Source organism: Balaenoptera ricei, chromosome 14 (genome assembly GCF_028023285.1).
Source record: "Balaenoptera ricei isolate mBalRic1 chromosome 14, mBalRic1.hap2, whole genome shotgun sequence".
NCBI classification, from domain to species: Eukaryota; Metazoa; Chordata; class Mammalia; order Artiodactyla; family Balaenopteridae; genus Balaenoptera; species Balaenoptera ricei.
Window position 1 is genome coordinate 32,137,761 of NC_082652.1, and position 18,275 is coordinate 32,156,035.

The 18,275-nt window shown below is 42.4% G+C and overlaps 1 protein-coding gene across 4 annotated transcripts in view; it reads right to left on the reverse strand.

Moving 5' to 3' along the window:
- The window catches only part of PTPRM (protein tyrosine phosphatase receptor type M), a 747,478-nt gene that overhangs the window by 567,076 nt on the left and 162,127 nt on the right, over positions 1-18,275 (reverse strand). The gene's annotated exons all lie outside the window — the stretch shown is intronic.

Below are 18,275 nucleotides of genomic sequence, written 5' to 3' on the forward strand. Positions count from 1 at the left end.
AAATTATTATAGCATCAAATCTTTCCCCCAATGCTTCACATTGCCAAAGTGAAGGATTATATCAATCATCTTAATTATCATGAAAATTCTACTGCCCATTATATAATGCTATTAATTATATCAATTTAAAAGATTAATTGTAATCACTTGCCAATGACGAGATTTAAGGGTGTGGTCAAGAAAACACAAACATAAGGATATAATTCCATTATGGCTGTACTGTATGCCCTGGCAGCAAGAAAATAAATAAAACAATAATAATAAAGCAACTGCACAAACTCAGAGGTAGGGTCACCTGGTCCAATTTCCATCCACATGCTTCCATCAGTTCTACAACCTTCTAGACAGACAGACAGCTTCTGAACAGGTGCGCACCCAGCATTTAGAAAAGCATACCTGCCATGTAGACAATTCCCCTTAAAAAGGCCCAAACACTGCTTCTTGAAATGTATACCCATTTATCTCACCTCCTCCCTGTGAAGAAACAGTGAAAAAATCTCAGCTTTTACACGGGAAAGCTAACTATCTGAAAAGAGCCGTCAAGTTCTATATTTTTGCTTCTCCAGGCAAAACATGTTTTGCTCCTCCTCCCTCCCTCCCACTAGAAGGTTCTCAGATGTTTGCCATCCTGGCAGGTGTTCTGGACACTGTCCAGTTCATCAGCACTCTTCCAAACCAATAACTCCCAGTACTGCAGCCCGAATTCAACTGGCTACTTCCCTTGACCTCAGACTGTCAACAGTCAGAGCTGACTGCTGGTCCTTCCCGAGATTCCTGGAGCCTGGAATCCCACATGTCTTCCTTAGACCACTGCCATCGAGCCATTTCTCCCCTTTGCAATAAGGCAAGTGCCTAAGGGAAGTGACTTTCTGTACATTTATCCTTTCTAAACCCCATGTAATGTTTTCAGGGCATCTCTCCAGCCTGTTGAGAGCTTTTGGGATCCTGATTTTGCCATTTGGGTGTTAGTCTTCCTACCTAGATTTGGGTGATTTGCCGATTTGATTAAGCATGCTTTCTGTCTGCCTCCAAATCACTGATAAAAAGTGTTCAACAGGGCAGAGACAAGGGACCTCGGGCCATTTTAAGAGGTGTCCCCCAGCTTTCTGCCTTTGTCTTAGTCACTGGCTCTAGGCATGATGGTGAAATCAGTGGCCCTGGACACCATCCTCTGTAACACTTTTAACAGAATTGGCCAATTAAACATTCTGTTGGGAACAGAAAACTCATTATAAAGATACAGCATTAACTCAATACTTCACCTTGACAACAATTGGTAATTTATACTTCCCTCTTACTCAGCTTTAACAAGTTCAGAAACAAAGTGGATTTGTTTTAAGCACATAATACTAACAACTTTCCAATCTGGGGTAAGAAATGTTAGAAGGCTACGCAAACATTTATGAGAAATATTTTCCCTTGGTTGCAAACCCTAATTTTGATATAGAAAATAGCTTCAGTGCTGTAGGAATAAGTCCAAACAGCAGTAGCACTAATAATATTCAAAAGAAAGAAAGAACCATGAATTTTGACAGAAAAGGGCCCCCCCAATGGAAGCATAGATAGCACTTTGATGAAAGTCCTGCAGTGCAATCTTAAACAGTGAGAAATAGCTTGTTGGTTGGGGGGGGGAGCGGGCATCTGCAAAACAGCTCAAGGCTGGTTAAAGATCTGGTTTAGGAAACAATTCTTAGCACTGCAGATATAACCAAATATAAAGGCGAAAGCTTGCATGGCTGACAGCAAACCCCAAAGACTAATACAACACTGGTGCAAGGATATAATTTTCCCATTACATAAAGCTGTTTTTATCACTTGAAAGGAAACATAAAAAGAATGCCATGGTCCGTCTAGACCCACATAGGATTATGGAACCACTGGAAAATAGGATAGACTGAATTTCCTGTTGCCCAAAGATATGGCCCCCTGCACATCGATTTTCAGATCCACCACTGGCCTTCATCCAACAGATGCAAGACCCTAAAATAGCAAAGGTGGTTTATTGAGCTAAAATAAGGCAATTAAGGTAAAAAGCAATGGGATATAACCAACTCAAGAGAGCAAAATGAAGGTTTTAGGTTTCAAGGCAACACTGTGTAGAGGTGATGTGAACGGGTTCCGGGGTCAGACGCCTGGCACTTCCTCATTCTTGCCCTGCTGGCTTTGTGTCTGTAGACAAATCATTTAGCCTCTCGGAACCCCAATGTCTTTACCTATAAAACAAACATAACATGTCCCTCACCTGGTGTTTCTGATGAATCATTTAGGCAGCAAGTGTGGCTGGTCTAACAGAGTCGGGTAAGTCCACCAGTACCAGCTATTACTAGGTCTTAAATTGTCCTTGCCAACTATACCTCCTACAAGGACTCTCAGGAGTTCACCGCATTGCAAAGAGTTGGAATATAGAATTGGAAAATTTAACGTGTACTTTGTAAGGAGGTGAAGTGTGTGGGCTCCTCTGTGGCACTACAGGAGCAAAGAACAGACGCGAGCTGGGCTTTTCAAGTGAGTGCCTTAGGGCCAGTGAAGAATGTGATAAGGAAGCAAAGTCCCTGAAACATCATGAAATGAAGCATTTCCAAAAATAAGTCTCCTGCATTTTTCAGGATAACACAGACAGTTTGCCATCATGTAGAGGCATACACTTAGCAACAAATTGCCAAGGTTTCCCCAGAATTGTCTTACTTGGACCGAGGCCCAACAGCTCATGGCTGGGCCATATTCACCCCTCAATCATGGTAAATTATTTCTCTTTTGTGGAGGGGAATCAGGACTAAACCAAAGGTCATACAAGAGATGGAGGAAAGGTGATGCAAGCCGGGTGGGTGGTGGTCTGCATCACTCTTATTCTCTCTCTCTTACATAAATACACACACACACACACACACACACACACACACACACACGTGCCTGCCCACCTGCTTCCATCATACCTTGAGAAAGGCTTTTCCTTAGCAAATTTGAACACAACACACAACTTGTGCTGGAATAAGAAGGAGTTATTATGTGAAAGGGAGTGTCAATGGGTGTCAAATACCCAGGTAATGGACAAGAAGGATGATGGCTTCTGACCAAGCATGATGACTGTATGGCCTGTTCCAGGACAGGTAGTGCCCAGTAACATGACAATTAAATTAATAAAATTGAGGGGAAGTGAAAATTAAAAAGCAAGGAAAGTAGAGCAGGGGAAAAAAAAGGACAAGATGATATCAGGATTATAACTAGGACTCCACCATTATCGCCAAGTCATAAAAAATATCACTAGGCTCATTCATGGGGCACTGGCCACACATTTCACTTTAAGCTTTGGGGTAGCCAGTGCCAAGAGGAAAAAATGATTACACAATTCACAGTATCTATGAGATGATAACATTAATACTAAAACTAATAACAGGGGCTTATATTTACTGGGGACGTGTTTAATCCTCACGCCAACCCTATGAAGTAGGTACCATGATACGAGTTTTACACACACAGAAACTGAGGCACAGAAGGGTTACAGAGCTTGCACGCAAGGTCCCAAAGCTGGAAGAGAGTGATGCAGACATTTGTACCCAGGGATCCTGTCTTTCAAACCCATATTCTGAACACTATGTGACACTATCTCCCAAACTGAAAACTTGAAAGAAACACAACTCCTAATCCTAAATCCAGAGGGAAATATGTTCCCAGGGCCCTAGTATGAAACAATCAACATGAGTTAATGAACATAGTCTCAGGGGCGGCCACCACAGCAAAGCAATGGGTTTTAGGGATTTTTCAGTAACATGTCAGGATAGCATGTCATCCAACTTTGATTGGATAAACTTGATTTAGTGGGAGCTCAGTGCATTTTAGGATAAAACTGTAATATTCCTTGAAACAGTCTTTATGAATATTGCTTCTCTCAACAAAGTCTTAATGGGCTGCCATGAGCTTGAGTATTTACCCCCCAACTAAAAAGTACAGGCTGTCTGTGCTATTACTGAAGCGTGATGCCATGTGCTTTAGAAATCAGATGAAACCATGTTATTTTTTTTTTTTTTCATGAAAACTGCGGAGTTTAAAAGGAACGGGTGTCTAAAAGCTTCGGAATTCTGCTCAAAAGTCATTTTGATTATAACTCTTAGTCGTCTTGACATTTCCTAGAGCTGGTACTTGGTAGGCACCCAATAAATGCTTCTTCAGAAAAATGGATAATGAATTTCCCAAAATTCTATGCAGAATTTGGCTGCAATAATTTTGCTCAAAATTTTTTTCTAAGTGTAAGGTAATATCCACTTAAACAATGAAAACTACCTCAATTAAGCCCCACAAAATACCTAGCCTTGTCCTGGTGTATTCCAAGATGAATCAGCTCCAAATGTGACTAAATCATTGAACATGTTCATTTTTTATTATGGTTGAAAACTATAAGCCAGTTAAACGTTAATGAAGTCTCCACAAATTATGACTTTTGCTTTAGAAAAGTTGAACTCTTATTTTCTTCCTGGCCATAATTAGATAGCAAGGCTAGTTGCCTATAAAGGTCATCCATGATTTATGAAAATAAAATATTGTCATTTGCATATTGGAGGGAATTTATCTTTCTTCTTTCTTTGGAATAGCAGAGAATTATTCAGTAGATCCAAGAGTAGCATGACATCATTAAGACAGGAGCTATAAAGGAGAGGATGGTCCACTTTTTCCCCAAAGGAAACCTTATAAGTTCTTTCACATGACCATTCTACATCCTACTAAAGCTTCAGGACTAGAGAGAAGACAAAGGAAACCAAACGGACAAGGATTAGAGTGCACTCTTTAGAGCAGTATTTAAGCAAATTTTTTTTTTTATTGTGACCCACAGTCATGACATCGTAACCCAGCACATGTATATGTACATTTCACAAACCACATTTATCTCTACTGAGATACACTGGCCTTTTTCATTTCTGTTCTATTCTATTTTGTAAAAGGTTGGGTCTGGGTCCACAGAACTGACTTCATGATCCATCGAAGGGTGCTACCTGTAGCCTTTAAGGTGTGAGGGTGAGAACCATTACCTGGGACCCTTTGTTTAGCCTGAAGTTACTAGTCAACACTACGATGTGAACGCCATGTGATCAGCAAACATTTCCTGAACACCCGCTACATGCCAGCCAGATTCTGCTTCAGACAACAGACAGTCATTACTTCATTTAATCCTCACAACCAGTGTAAGACTGTGGTCTCAATATGTCTGATCAAAGAAACTGTCACATAACAAAACCCACGCAAATGTCCACGTGTATTATTTAATCTTACGAGGTCTAAAGGCGAGCATCAATACCCTTTGGCCAAGTATCGATGTATTACCTCTCAGCCCTAAACTCACTTTCCATTGCTTCCTCTGCAAAAATATAGCCAGGCCCTCTGACTACACTTCCTGTCCCAGTTGGCAAGACTTTAAGCTTTGCCAGTAGAGGGTCCAGGAAAGGCAGGGCAGGAGGAAGGGTGGAGCTTGCAGAGGTCCCTGGAAGGCTCTCTAGCACACAGCTTCAGGAGCCCGAGGCCCACAAGGCAGGGGCTTCCCAGGCCCAGCTTGTCCAGTGCACAGTGGCCAGCAAGGCCCTGCAGACAGTGCTTGCCAGCGCTCCCCTCTGCGGCTCTGTGAGAGACCGCCCCAGAAGGACACCCCCATGAACAGCTTTGCCGGCCACCCTAGAGGACACATTTCCTCCAAGTTCTATGGGTGTGGCCCCACAGTGACTTCCCTGCCATCCACTGGGCCCTGGATCTCAGCTCTGGACGGATCTTCTCTTTGGACTTCATTTCTGCCCTGGAGCAGGGGCCGCCCCTCACATCTGCTCTTCCTTTATTCTTTAGAGCACTCTTTCCACTAGCCAATCTCTCCATTCTAATCTGCTGTTACATTCTTTATATTAAACTCTCCTTGGTCAAATTACTGCCTGTTCTCTTGTCTCCTGATTGGATCTTGATGGATACATCCCTCTGTTTACAGATGGCAGTTTGGCGTGGTCAAATATCTTGCCCACATCACCCAGAGTTTGGTGTAGGACTTGCAGTCCAAGCAGAGTCTGCGTCCAAAGCTCATAGCCTTTCAAGTCTACACATCTTCACCCTAAATCTGCCCCGGTAAAATAAGTAAACAACCACCTGTGGTATTTATATGATGATTGTTACATGAATTGCATTGTAAATAAGCCCCTGAAAGTGCCATTTCTAAGGAGCTAATGGAGGACAATCAAATGTTAATTTCACACTCTTTGTAAGATTCACACACATTTTGAGTTGTTCTGACTTTAACAGGTTAAATTGACTTATATACTCCGGCAATCATTCTCCTTGTCATAATTACAGTCCTTTTAAAAGTCATTTTGTAAAAAGACTGTAATACTCCTTGAGGAGATTTCTGGAACATTTTTCTCATTTGTTCTAAATACAGAATGACCCCATTTAAGGCAGCCTTTATCAAATGCATAAAGTATTAAATGGGACTCTCTACAGAGAGGGCAGATCAAAAACTAGTGCTAAAAGAATTAATGCTATATGCTCTATTTTCCTAAAATACATGTAATCTCAGGTGGTCCTTTCCATTTATTTCAAATTTAGAACTGTGAGACAAATGGCTATAAAATACATTTTTCAAACGATAAACAGAAGTGAGCTATAATATACCTAACTGTTTTAAGAGTGAAAAAAAACCCTGCACCAATATAGCTAAGCCACTGTTTTCTTCTTGTAAATCAATCCCAGTGACATCTACATTTAATTGCCTGCCAACAATGAAAGTATACAATGCCTCTTAAACTTTGAATGCCCCACTGATGATTAGTGAATCGGACACTAAGCATTGCTTTTCTACGTAATTTAATCTAGCAAGCAGTTTTTACACATGGCACAGGCATTTAAATGGCTCATGCCACACTCTATTGTAAAAAATGCTATTTGCCGATAGATACACTTTATATAATTCAAAGGCTATGAGTTGTCTTGTCCTTAAAAGTTTCTACGGCTCATCACACTTACTGCATTCTTCATTTCATATCCATCTATCAATTCCTAATTTTTAACAAGGCCTGATTTTAAAAAGGCAACAACCAAGCATGTATTTTTCTTATTCATCGCAAGATCTGTTTTTTGAAAAATGGGTAATGGTGCTATTTCTACTCCAAAATATTGTACAGATGCAGCCATAGCATTAGTGACCTGTCTCAGTTTTCATATACAAATAAGTACCTCAGGGAGGATTTAAGTAAACCACTCATACGAATTCCCTGTAAATTTGAATCTCCCTTAATATCATGCTGGTGCTTTTATCCTCCATGCCAGTATTGAAAAGCACAGTGTGAAAAGCAGCTGCCTGCCTCTATGGGAGCAATAGGAGTAGGAAAGGAAAACAAAATGCTGAAGTATCTGCAAGAACTGTCTAGGGTAGGTGAACAAAATCTAGATCAGTAATCATCACCTCATTTTGGGAGTCGCCTGTGTCCCGAGTCCCAGGTGGGAGCTGAGGTTCTCAAAGTGGTTCCCTGAATTTTGTTGAAAATATAAGTTCTCAGGCCCCACCCCCGACCTACTGAATCAGAAACTCTGGGGTGGGCCCCAGCATCGGCACTCTGTGTTTTAACAAGCCAGACCCCCAGGTAATTCTGATGCACACTTAGGTTTGATAACCACTGCTCTAGTCTGACCTATTTAACCAGAATCTTCAGGAATAGGGGGTCTTAAAAGAGGTCTCAGAGTAAACTAATCCTTGACCCATTTTAGAAAAGTGCTCTAGATCAGTAGTTTCAAACATTTTGAGGAAGGTAAAGGTAACTTCAGATTTTTAAAAAGGCACAACCTTTTACTCAGCCATAAAAAAGAATGAAATGATGCCATTTGCAGCAACACGGATGGAACTAGAGATTATCAAACTAAGTAAGTCAGACAGAGAAAGTGATATCATGTGATATCACTTATATGTGGAATCTAAAAAAAATGATACAGATAAACTTATTTACAAAACAGAAATAGACTCACAGACAGAGAAAACAAACTTATGTTTACCAAAGGGGATAGCAGAGGTGGCAGCAAGAGATAAATTAGGAGTTTGGGATTAACAGATACACATTACTATGTATAAAACAGATAAACAACAAGGACATACTATATAGCACAGGGAAATATACTCAATATCTTGTAATAACCTATAATGGAAAAGAATCTGAAAAAGAATATATATATATACTATATATAAATATATATATATATATAAAACTGAATCACTTTGCTGTACACTTGAAGCTAACACATTGTAAATTATACTTCAATTTAAAAAGCTAAATAAACATTTTGGATATTAAGATTTTAAAAATTAATAAATAAATAAAAATTAAAAGGCCCAACCATCCCATTTTACTTATAAATTATATAATGTAGTACTCCACATATTCAGATTCTTAGACACACATATAATTGACCTTTTAAAGTACAAACTAGAAAATAAATATAAATTAAGTTCAATTATTTTCTTCCATACATCAACAGATTGTGTATTATATGCCTCAAAGGGCATGGAGAAAGCCTTTTGGAGATCACTGCTCTAAATAACTCTTTTTAAGTTTCTCTCAGGTGAATAAGGGCAACAGAATAACACTGCTTGATGAAAGCACTGAATTCGATTCTCTAATTTCATGCTAAGAAACTCCCAATCTGTAATTTTTCTCCTAAGTGGAACTGTCCAACAAGAAGAGGTATCCTAGGTAGAAAACGATCCTAGTTGTTGGTCAGAGATACCCAGGAAATTAATAAAGGACAGAATTTAATTTTATGCCCCGTAGTGCTCCTGCCAGTTTAGTATGATTTACAGATTCATCTCTTGATGATTTTATTAGCATAAAATCATTATCTGGGACAGCTGATAAAATAAACTCCTGAACTCACCAATAGGCAGTACAGCCAAGCCGTGTTATTCAGCTTAAAACAGCCAGCCAATTGTTTATTTTCGCTGATTAACCCAAACTCAACCAAATATATTTCCCTCAATGAACACTTTTTCTACACATCCCATTCATTGGGTAGAATCAAATTATGTATAAGGAAAAAGTAAATACAATTTCCTATATCCTCTTGGTAAAGCATTCATTCCAATTTCCTATTATTAGGAGTACTTATTCTACAACAAAAATTGGGAACTTGTAAGACTCATTCAACTTAACTGGAATCTGAGACCCGGGATTCATTAAGTCCTGGATCTTTCAGCTACCTATTCTATCTTTGGGCAAGTCACAGATGGTGTGTCTCGCTCACCGTACAAAAAGGGCATATGCAGGGCTTACATCATAGGTACAATTAACGTGTGTGGTTTCAACCATGAAAATGGGAGGATGATGATAGAAGTCTTTCCTTTCTAAGTGCATACATCTCTTGGGTTCAGCATCATTCTCATGTTTAAAGACCTACAGTCTTTTGACAAACAGAATGCTGGTCTTCAACCCAGAAGTTTCCTGAAGGATTTTCAGAGGGCAATTCTGACCACAGGCAAATCCCCGAGGATTTAATGCCTATGGAAGATAGGACACTTTTGTAATATTTATGATCTATCTCCCAGGGAGAGGGTGACAGTTGGACTTGGTTGCAGATGGGAAAGTGCACTCCCTGTTACAAGATGGTGAACATCAAAGGGGGCCACAGCCAGGCAAGGGGACATGCTACCTGAAGCAGGAAATTAAAGTGCCAGGCGTCTCTGTGTGGATACAGCCGACTTTGGCTGATGGAACCACAAGCCAGAGGCTCAAGCCAAAACTCTGTGAGTCAACCAGGAGTCTGTCCAACACCTTCCCCCAAAACAACTTCCTAAAAGCTTCTCCTATCAGTCTCCCATCCCCGCCACACCACAACTGGAGTTTCAGCTCACATCCCCACTGAACTTGGCCCATCCTCTCAGGTCTAGACTCTGCCCTCTCCACTTTACCCCACACACGCCCAGCAAGCTGACCTTTCATAAAGCACACAGCTGTTTTATGTGTTATCCCATGTGTTACACCATGGGCACCTCGCTGCCCACGGGATAATGTGCAAATGTTATCATGTAACCCAGGGTGTTTTCCGGACTTGACCTTGTCTACCTCTTTATCTTCATTTCCTGCCGCCGCTTCCCTTTCAGAGTATAATCTAGTAATCCCCGACTGTCTGGAGATCCACCTCAGTGATGTTGCTGCCCACGTGCTCTCCCTGTGTCCCTGCATCCCCAGCCCAGAGTATGGCTGGCAGACTCCTGTTCTCTGCTGTTCAAATCCCAGCTCACAGGCCACCTCTCCTGGGTACCTGTTTCACAGATAAAATCAACCACTCCTTCCAGTGTACCATCACCACAAGACATATAGGTCTTGTACACGTCCGTATCACCTATACGGCGATACGATTGTGACCTGTTTATCTTCTCTACTGCACCATGAGCTTCTTTGGGCCTAGAAATACTCTCTCCACCTCTGCATCCCCAGTCCTTGGAAGGTGCCTGCTACTCATTACAGATCTACTGGGTTTAATGGAATTTCTTAAAGATTTGTGTAACAAAAGTAAGACGGAAAATTGTTCACCTTTCTATCTTTATTAGAAACACTGAAAAAGAAATACTAATGGACTCTATTCACTAACCACACTGGCTACAGCAAGGAAAGAAGAAATCCTGCTTCTGGAGCTCCTGCCTTTCTGATCTGACTCACGGCATCTCTTTCCTCCCCCATCTCACTGTGTGCCGGATGTTATATCGGGCCCTGGGGGGAAGGGACGAGGGTTACGGGGAAGATGTGGAGGGTGATAAAGATGCCCTGGTCCTCCAGGAAGACAACTTGGGGGCCAAGGAAGTAGTTACAAAGGAGAAAGATGGAAAATGCTGCAGGAGCCAAGAGAAAAACAAAACTCATCCTGAAGATCTCCTGTCCCTAAACGCTCCAGAGAAAAAGAAAATCGGAGTCAGCAACAAGAGGCAAGAAGCTAAGATATCCACGGCCCGTTATTCTAAGCATCTGCATAATAAGGCTGTTATTTGGCAGCCCTCAGCATAAGTCAACAAAAAGCAGAGGGATTTTCTGGGTATTGTACTGGAACTCTGGTTTAATGCTTCAATCGTTCACGTTTGATTTTATGTTCGAAACATAAAAAGAATGTTAATGATGACATGTTCTGTACCTTTCAAGTTTATGAAACGTAAAAGTAGTGAATACTTGAAAACTCAACATCAAACTTCAATTCTCAGGCCATAAAGAGAGTATACTTTGAAGAAAAATAATTCATCATATAATGTTTTAAATTAGGAAGCTGGATTCCATGCAAAATTCTCTGAGCTAAGAACAATACTTACAGAGCACAAAAATCCCTGTGAATCAGCTTCCTTCCAGCCATTTTACATGACCAATTAGTTGCTAAAACATACGGAACTAAGAACTTTAACTCTTCTCAAGGTCAGCACAGCTGGAGTGTCCTTCTTTTTAAATTGCTTCCTCAATATTCCATTTACTCTTTTAGCAGGTACTATTTGGCCACTGACTAAAGAGAAAAGGTGGTCTAGGGGGACAACCCTGGACCAGGATGCAGGGGGTCTGGGTCCCAGTCCTGTCCCTGCCTGTGTGGCTTCAGGCGAAGCGCCAGCCGGCAGCGTGGAGGTATGATGCAAAGAATGTAGATTTGCCACCAAAAAGACCTAAGGTGAGCCCCAACTCTGTCAACTTAAAAGCTTTTCTCATCTAATCACCTGTAAAACCATCTACCTTCTAGAATGTTATAAGGATTAAACGACTTTACTGTATACTGTAGATATACAGTACATGTGTTTACTATATACTGTAGATATACAGTATATGTGTTTATATATACACATACATATTACACTACCTACCCACCTACCTACTTACCTATCCACTTACCTACCTTCCTATCTGGTAAATAGGTCAATGTTGGCTCCCTTTCCTCAGCGTCCTGATCTATATAAAATAGCAGGAGGAACTAAATTGCTGGTTTTTCACACTGTGATCCTCAGAACCCTCAGATTGTGAAGGTTCTTCCAGACCCATTCCAGGTCATTCTAAACCCTGAGTCAACCTGATATAGTCAACTTTTATTTACTTTAAATGTTGGGGTTCCAACAAAAGACTTGTACCATCAAAATCTAATATTTAACAACATTTAACAAATTCAGGTCTAGATGATCCGTAAGATAATACAGTGGACCCCTTGAACAACAGGGGTTTGAACTGCATGGGTCCACTTACGCTCGGATTTTTTTCAGTAGTAAGTACTACAGCACTACGTGATCTGGCCTGGCTAGTTGAATCTAGGGACACAGGACCAGGGATACAGATGAACCTTAGATACAGAGGAACCCTGGATACGGATGAACCCCAGATATGAAGGGCCCACCATAAAGCATACCTGGATTTCCAAATGCGTGGAGGGTCAGTGCCCCTAACCCCCCATGTCACTCAAGGGTCAACTGTATTTCCATTCTAAAGGTATACATCCTATTATTTTTCTCTCTCTTCCCTTAAATACAATACTTCTTTATCAGGAACACAATGGAGGTTAAAATGTGTTGGTGTGTAGCCAAGGTGTATGGTTGGGGGGGGCTGATTATCATATAAAAACTAAATAAGATAATGTTAAATAATGTAAGCAAAAGGATGGCTGAGCCCAACATTAAAGAGAGAAGAGAATGTTTAGGACGAGGTAGTGAGTAGGTAGAAGAAACCCAGTTGATATGAACATGGATGTGAGGGCTGGGAAGAGCAGAGAACACAAAATCATAGGACCAGGCACCCACCATTCTTGATCCTATGGGGGCTGGGACCAATTTGGGGTGATCGTTCCTATCCAAGCACACCGCCAAAAGATTACATCATATGTGCTGAAAGGATTATTTGAGAACAACCAATATAATTTCAGTAGGACTCTTCTCAACATACCCCACTCCTTGGCACCTGTGGATTCATGACTAAAATTATCTGAACCAGTTTACATTTTTCAGTCTCCAACAAAGAGGCTCAAAATCTAAAACTCAAACAAACACTAACCAAAATGTATTCATACAACTGGTTCTCTAACCACACCCACTCCAAAAAGTTTTTATTTAGACCTAGCGTGTGCAGCCTAGGCAAAAAATCCACAAGTACAAAGAACAAGATGTGAGATATTTCTTATCTTGGTAAAGATAACATTAGACATAGAAAACACTGATGGAGAAAGGTTCCAAAAAAGAATATAATATCAAGGTCAGTGGCTTCATAACATGCCTGCAATGAGCCCTATTTGCTTCAGAAATGATTCACTGGGATATTTTTAATATAAAGTCAGGAAAGTGGAGAACTCTGCTTCTCATGAAACATTTTTTTTTTTTCAATCTGGCTGAGTTGTTACAAGAAGCTGTGGTCACTGGGATTAGTTAATCCAAGTGTTGTTGCATAATTGGTTTTAATCATCTGAGAGTGTAATTTTGCGTTTGATCACATGTGGCCTGGGTCTCCCTTATGGGATGCTCTTCAGTAAGCTAGTTGTTGGCCCGTGCGCTTGGCCATATGGACAATATCTAACCTAGTGCTGGGTACCATATGAATGGAGAATAAACCCTTGTGGACCAATAGAATATTGACTGGACTTAAGAAACAGTAAACTTTCATGTAATGTTTAAGCCAACGATCAAATATGGGACTCCAGGAGCCGAACCCCACTGCCAAGAACAACTGTGGTTACCAGTGGATCCCTCAGCCTCAACCATCACTGGGAAATACATCCGTGATCAGAGCCTCCACCCTAGAGTTACTGCATCCCATTCGTGATACTTGTGTTGCCAGGATCAACCATATGCCCACTTTGGGTTTAGGAAGAAAAGAGGGAGCAGGTACCACTTTTCAGCTGTACACTTGACTGACGTGAAAGCTCTTGGGTTGGGAGTGAAAACCAAGTTGCATCAATATCAATTTTTTCCTTCATAAATTTCAGAAAGATGTTTATCATCGAAATGCAGGCGTGACCTTCACCGCAGGAGAGCAAAATGTGGCACCGTTACTAAAAATTCTCAGTAAAGGCCTTCAGGATACTGAACTGCTATATACTGCTAACTTCAAAATTAAAAAAATAAAACTCAGGGGAAACCAGATGATTTAATTAGGTCAGGGAAAAAATTGTTTAAAAAAAAAACCTATTATAGATAAATCGTGAAATCTCTAGATCCACCAAGCATTGTATCTCTTTTAAACATTGAGATATTCACCCAAACATAAATCCTGATTTACAAACGGGATGTCAAGCCTTCCCTTTCCTAATGTGTTATAGTCGGGTTCTTGTAAACATCAACTTTCCCTATATCACAAAATGTTTCTTTAAAGGTTACCACTCTCCTGTATTCTGGCTATAGCACTGTTCTCATTCTGTCTTACATTATTTTTTCCTAGCTCAGTGATTTTAAGCTTTATAGAATTTATGGATCCTTTTGAGACTCTGAACAGAGCTATCCGTGACCTGTCTGCCAGGACAAATGGATAACGTGCAAATTTGATAATTCTTTGGATTTACAAAGCTCTTTAGGGACAATTCAGCATTTACTCAAAGGGTGGGTCAATGACCCCCCCCGCATCAGATCACCTGGATAGTTTCTTAAGACACAGATCCTGACCCCACCCCAGACCTGCAGAATCAGAATTGTTGGAAGTAATGCTGGGGCTTTGAATTTTAGGTCTCTTCCCTGTGATGCTGCCACTGACTGAAGGGCAGGGAAGACCTTCCGCCACGGCCGTTTTCCTCTCCTCTTGTGGCATCGACTGGTCCTGAAGTCGAGGCTCCTCTGGCTCCCACGTGCCTCTCTCCTAAGGAGCCCAGCTCTCCAAGATCATTTCCACATGACCAAAGGGCAACTCCCCCTGCAACCTCACCTGCTCTGCACACCGGGTTCCGCACACAACCACACTGGCCCCCACGCACAGCAGGCTCCTGGACTCTCCTGTACACTCGCTGGGGGCACGTCCCACCCACCTTCCCAGCAAACTCTTGCTCACTCGTCCATGAAGACCCACTGCCACCGAATGTGCCAGCCCTCACCCTATTCCCAGTGTACTGGCTCTTCACTGAATGCCCATAACTCTCCCGTGTGAGACCACATCCCTCTTCTTGCTCTGGACGGTGTACACTCAAGCCCTGGTCTCCCCAGCCACACGGGAGCACCCCGATCTTATTACAGATGCAGAGCCTGGCACCTGGCTGCCCAGGTTGGTCACCCCTTAACTATCTGTAGTAAGACTTAAGGATGGTCAACTTACATTTCTACCCAGGCACACAGAGCACCCAAAGTACTACCGCAAGGAAGGAGGCTGAGTCTGCGGGGTTTCCCTGATTTATCAAAGCCACTCCAGTCAGCATCCAGTAACCCCTGATCCACACCAGGGTTCTGTGCAGTGTGGTAACAGAGTGCAAGGCTCAGGATCCTGACCCTCGATTTTAATCTTGTTGGAAATCCAGGACACATATGGGACCAACGATGATTCAGCATCGTGACGACAGAGAGCCACAGATCGCTGAGGTGATGGAGGACCAGCGATCACTAAGAGGCTATTGCAGATCAGGATGAACAAGGGAGAATCCACAGGGGAGAAGGCATTTAAGGTGTGTCCAGGAAGATGGCTCCAGCCTTGAGGGGCAGTTAGAGGGATTCCGGAGAGTATAAACACAGAGGGAGGGGGACCTGTGAGAAGGCTGTTTAGCACGAAGAGTATAAAGGAGGGATGAAGACCAGGATGCAAAGGCCGAGCAGAGCAGAATAACCCCCGGCTGGGGTCCTCCCAGGGCAGGTGGGATGACCACACTGCCACGTTCACGATTCCATGTGGTCGCCACAACTGCCAGGTGAAAAAGGAGGGCAACAATGTTATCCCATCTTACAGACAAAGGAATAGGTTAGACCAGCAGTTCCCAACCTTTTTGGCACTAGGGACCGGTTTCATGAAAGACAATTTTTCCTCAGACGGGGCGGAGGGGAGGAGAGGATGGCTCAGGCGGTAATGGGAGTGATGGGGGGCAGCAGACGAAGCTTCGCTGGCTCGCCCGCCGCTCACCTCCTGCTGTGCGGCCCGGTTCCTAACAGGCCTCGGACCAGGGGTTGGGGACCCCTGGGTTAGACCATTGCTCTGACTTGCCAACAGTAGGGAGGCAGGGGACGGCAGAGGTGAACTTGACCCTTGGTTTCGCAACTCCTCACGGCAGGTTTTCCTTACAGTATGATCGTTACACATGATTACAGCAGGATGACTGTTTCATGGACACCCCTTCCATTTAGACTACTTAAGTCAATTGCATCTTTACTAAAATGGACACGTTTGATGTCAATCTTGAATTTTATCCCCAAACAGCACTGACAACTTAACACCATTGAAGATCCTTTATAGACTCATTAAATAAATATTTGATGACAACAGAAACAAGCTAATTAAAGAAAGGCACGGAGAAGTGAGATTTATTGCTACAAATAGATACCGGAGAAAATTTACTCCTAGAATCAACTACGAGTAATTCTGCCAAACAAATCAATTCTTGACAAACCGAAGCACGTTAAGCAGGAGCGCTTAGAGGGGTAACACGCCGTGGCAGGTGTGTTTACAGGAAGACAAAAGCATGCACAGAATTAATTGCTTGTTTGCTTTGCCATTTGCATCAGAAATCCAATCTTGCACTGAAAGCAGCCACAACGAACCATCAAGAAAACGCAGACACGGCGGCAGGGTGCTGAGAGATCAAATCTCCCTTCAACATTGGAAAGAGGTGCTAGTGCTCGCCAGCTCCAAGCTGCTGCGAGAGAAAAGAAATTAACACCAAAGCTCGAAGAGCATCTACTGTTCCACCAGGAGGACGAAAACAATGGTGTTTGGCCAAAAAGGACAAGGAAATATAGGAGTCTGACGGGACAGAGGAGACGAAGACAGATCTTACAAAGACCCCAAAATGGAACAAATCTGTGCAAGTGAAACGAGAGGGAGACAGAGAGAGCGAGGTTTGCATTGAAATGGATGGGACCAGAGCAGTTCAAAACTCCCATCCTTCAAATCCTTACCTTAGTCTCCCACACAGAAAGTGGCAAAGGGACCACAAAATTAAAAAATTATGGAAGAGCACAAAGATAATTAATTGTATCCTATCATTTTTTAAGGCAGGATTTTTCTATATCAAAAACGTTTGGTCACACACTGGGCCGACAATAGTTAAGAAAAGAAACAGATGGGAGCAAAGTGTTTTCATCTCACTTTATTTTGGATCAGTTTAAAAGCCAAATGAAACACATGGCACCAAATTCTTGCACTGTCTTCAAGTCCTGTGTTTGCTATGGACCTAATTTCAATGATTCCTCTGTGTGGGTCACACAGGTTCTTCTCCTCCCTGTAGCAAGAAGCCCACCCCTACCCACACTGTGAAAGGATGTGTTGCCATTTTCTTATTCATCTTCTTACTTCTGGTCCTTCTCACTGCGTAAAAAAGCCAGGCTGATTAACAAGATCACAATATCTACCTCCTCAAAGGACCTTCGAGATGAAAAACGACGCTTGTTTTCTTCTTTGTTAAGTCCCGTAAATCAGACCTAAACTTCCCTTCTCACCTCTAATAGATCTACCTTGACTCCTTCTGGATGGTCTTTTTGTTTTCCAGGCCAATCTCTGGTTTGTCTGTTTTTTCATGGATAATTCTACCCTTTCCTGTAAGGGTGCACATCCTCCGCTATGACCACTTGTTTGATTTGCCTATTATCTTCAGATTCTCGGATCCAAATATCACAAAGTGTACCCTGGTCAATTTAAACAAAGAGGAATCCATGAGAAGGGTAACTAAGAAATGGTAGCTGGGAGAGCCATGCTCTGGCGGTGACCTGGAGAGACACAGACAGGACTGCAGTCCGCCTAGGACCACTGGACGCTCACGGCACTCTGCCCTCTGCCAAAGCCACACAGGGAATCATCTCTAACTCGCCCCCCTGGTCATTCCCTCAAGGTTCACATTTCCTGCGTTAAGCTTCTAAGTTGGCTGCACGTCGACAGGTCCACATTCCAGCTGCCAGGAGAAGGCAGGGGCCTCCGTTCCAGCTTGGCCTCCTCAGAGGGAGGTGAGCCTGCCTCCCTCTTGCCCTGAGATCCCCGAACCACTGATGTCCACTCCTGCTGCTTAGCTCTCCAGAGAACAAACTGGAAAGAATAAAGCAACACTGCTGCAAAGATGCTATCCATCACAGGAAGTGCAACAGCCTGTCCAATCAAAGGACGTGTTACCTTGTTTTCAAGCAGCACAACTGCCTAGAAATTATTCCA